The sequence below is a fragment of the Ochotona curzoniae genome, unplaced genomic scaffold (assembly GCF_017591425.1).
Source record: "Ochotona curzoniae isolate NIBS_2020 unplaced genomic scaffold, NIBS_Ocur_1.0 contig_2688, whole genome shotgun sequence".
Taxonomy (NCBI): domain Eukaryota; kingdom Metazoa; phylum Chordata; class Mammalia; order Lagomorpha; family Ochotonidae; genus Ochotona; species Ochotona curzoniae.
Genome location: NW_024465553.1, coordinates 2,610,562 through 2,613,300, shown reverse-complemented (window position 1 = coordinate 2,613,300; position 2,739 = coordinate 2,610,562).

Below are 2,739 nucleotides of genomic sequence, written 5' to 3'. Positions count from 1 at the left end.
GCGGCCTCCTTTGCTGCCCGCCGCCCGCCACGCTGGCGTCCCTGCCGGCCTCTGCCGGCTGCCTGCTTCCAGTCCCCAGTGCTCCCTGCTGCTTGCTGAGCCCGTGGTCCTCCCTGGACCGGCTGCCTGTCCTGCCTGTCGTCTGCCCTGCCTCCCGCCCCTGCACAGACCTTGCCCCTGAAGCTGTTCCCTTCAGGAAGCCCCCCTGCTGCCCCCATGCTCCCGCAGGCACCCGAGCTACCTCTAACACCACACTGACCACCCTGCATCTTGAGTGTCTGCTGTCGTGGCTGGCTGCCCTGCAGGCTGAGTACCTCCGGGGCGGGGTCCACTCACGGTTCCTCTCTGAGCCCCCTGTGCTGGCCTGGGGCCTGGCAGAGCCCGAGCTCAATAAACACGTGTCGACTGCATGAATGACCTGGCGCTCTTGCCTCAGTTTGTGCATCTGTAGAAGGGAGAGGTTGAGACTGCTCCATGGGGCTGGCACGGCTTCAGGTGCCAGGTATGGGCAGGTCACAGGCTGAGTGACAACTTGATGTGCCAGGGCCAGGGGTGGACCTCACAGAGCAGATTCCGTCTCCTATGCCTGGGTGGGCAGGTGACAGACAGGCAGGGCTGGGAGTGGAGCTGCAGGTCTGGGTTCCTGTCAGTTCCCTCCCCCCAGCTTATGGGGGCAGCGGGCACCCACAAAGATCAGGCCGTGGCTGGAAGAGATGGCCCTGTTTGACCACCTAGCGTCTGGCCAGGCCTTTGCTTACCTAGGCCCACGCTACATTCCCTTGCTATCTCCAGCTGCCTGCGAGGGGCCCCATGCCCTCTCACAGCCTGGCCGACCCTTCGCTGACCCTACCCTGCACAGTGCAGCCCCTCTGGATGCGGTTGCCACTGCCTGGACTCCACCCTGGGCCTCATCCCTGCACAGCCCTGCTGACACTCCTTCGCCTGCCCTCTGCAGCCCCCACCCCACACAGCTCCCTCCTCTGCCTCCTGCCGCAGCCAGGCCTACCTGGAAACCACCGGCTCCCAAGTCCAGCACAAAGGGTCATGGGTGCAGGGGCCTATGGGCTGCTGGCTGTGCTACCTCCTGACACAACTAAGGCCCGTCCATGCTGAGCCCAGGCCTTCTGGTAATTTCTGCAAGTCCTTTGGGGATATGGGGGCCTAGAGTGCCCATTTCACAGATGAGTTCACAGTTGACTCAGATATCAGCTCCCCTGGCTGATATCTGATCCCTGATACCAGGAATGCGAGGGCAAGGTGTGTGGGGTCCTGGACTCCTGGCCCACACAGGGGGCTTCTGCAGGGAGAGGTGGCTCTGAGTCTGACTGCTGCAGAGTCCACTGGGCTAGGGCCGGGTGGTGGCAGCTTCTCCTCCCAGCCCCTACCTGGCGCTGGCCGTAGGTGTGTGGGAGAACAAAGGCTCGGAGCTTCTGGGGAGTTCAGGGCGTCCAGAGGACGCCGGGCACTGGGCACCTGTACCAAGTACTTCCCGGGGGCTTTCCTTCGCCCATGCCTGCCATCCCCTGAAGCGCCGCGCGGTGGCGCCCTGACGCAGCGCTAACGCAGCTCACCACCTTCCCCGCCAGCAGCCAGCCCCCTCGTTGGCCCACAGACCCATGCGTGGGCAGAGTGGGCCTCATCGTCCCCAGTCCCAGAGGAAAGGAACCGCCCCCGCGGTGGAGCGCTGCCCAGGGCCTGGGTGGGCCGACTTCCCACATCCCAACCCTGGGTGACAGGGGAGAGGTGGCCTCTGCGGGAACCCTGCACCTGCATGTCCGGGTGTGAGGAGAGTCCGGCCTTGGGTCTACACTTGAGGCCCTCAGTGGCTTCCAGCTTACAAGGCTGGGTGCCAGGCCACCCAGCCCAGGCCTGGCCTCCTGAGAACACATTTTGGGATGTTGTGGGGCGAGGTGAGGTAGGGCAGGGATCCCACCTTGGTCCTCCAGACTGAGGACCTGGCTGTCTGAGCAGGCTCAGCCTTGGCCTGCCCACTTGCTGTGGGGACCTGGCCCAGGTGTGCCAGCTAAGGGGCTGGGGACACTGCTGGGTCACGGGGACAGAGGATCCAGAGCTGGTACTGCGTGTGGCTTCAGCAGTCACAGCAGGACTGAGAAGGCCCTGGAGGGGGCTGGGTCGGCAGCCCAGTGGGTGAGGACCCACGGGGGCTGGGGACTTTGCTGTGGGCAGGCTCCCCCAGCAGCAGCTCGGTGCCTTGGGTGAAGCTGGGCAACCTGGCGGCGGTGGAATCGGGTTCCCTAGGGAGATTCTAGTGGCGCCCCTGCCAGAGCTCCTGTCTCCTCTGATGGCCACTGTGCTGGCCCCATTGGTCCCCAGCCCCAGGACAAGGCCAGCACCCATGCCCTGGCCCCTTTGCCCCCAGTCCCTCGCCCTGCTGTGCACCTGCCTGGGCCTCACTGCCCTTCAGGGCCTCAGCACCAGCCCTCTTGTCTCCTCCTCCAGGGAGGGCTGGTCGGTGCTGTGGCAGAGTCCAGGGCCTGGTCTTGGGAGGGTCTTCCAGCTCTCAGCCCCCATCCCGAAGGGCAGTGCCACTCCACACATGAAGGTGTTGTCCGCAGGAGCCCCAGCCTGACCCCCCGGTCTTGTTTCCTGGCTGGGAGCCTGGAGGCTGAGGCATGCCCAAGGCCACCTGGGCAGTGGTCAATCTAGGGGTGTCTGGGCTGGGCCGGAGAACCCTGGGTGTGCACAGCCAGTGTGCAGAGCTCTGCTGGAGCATGAGCG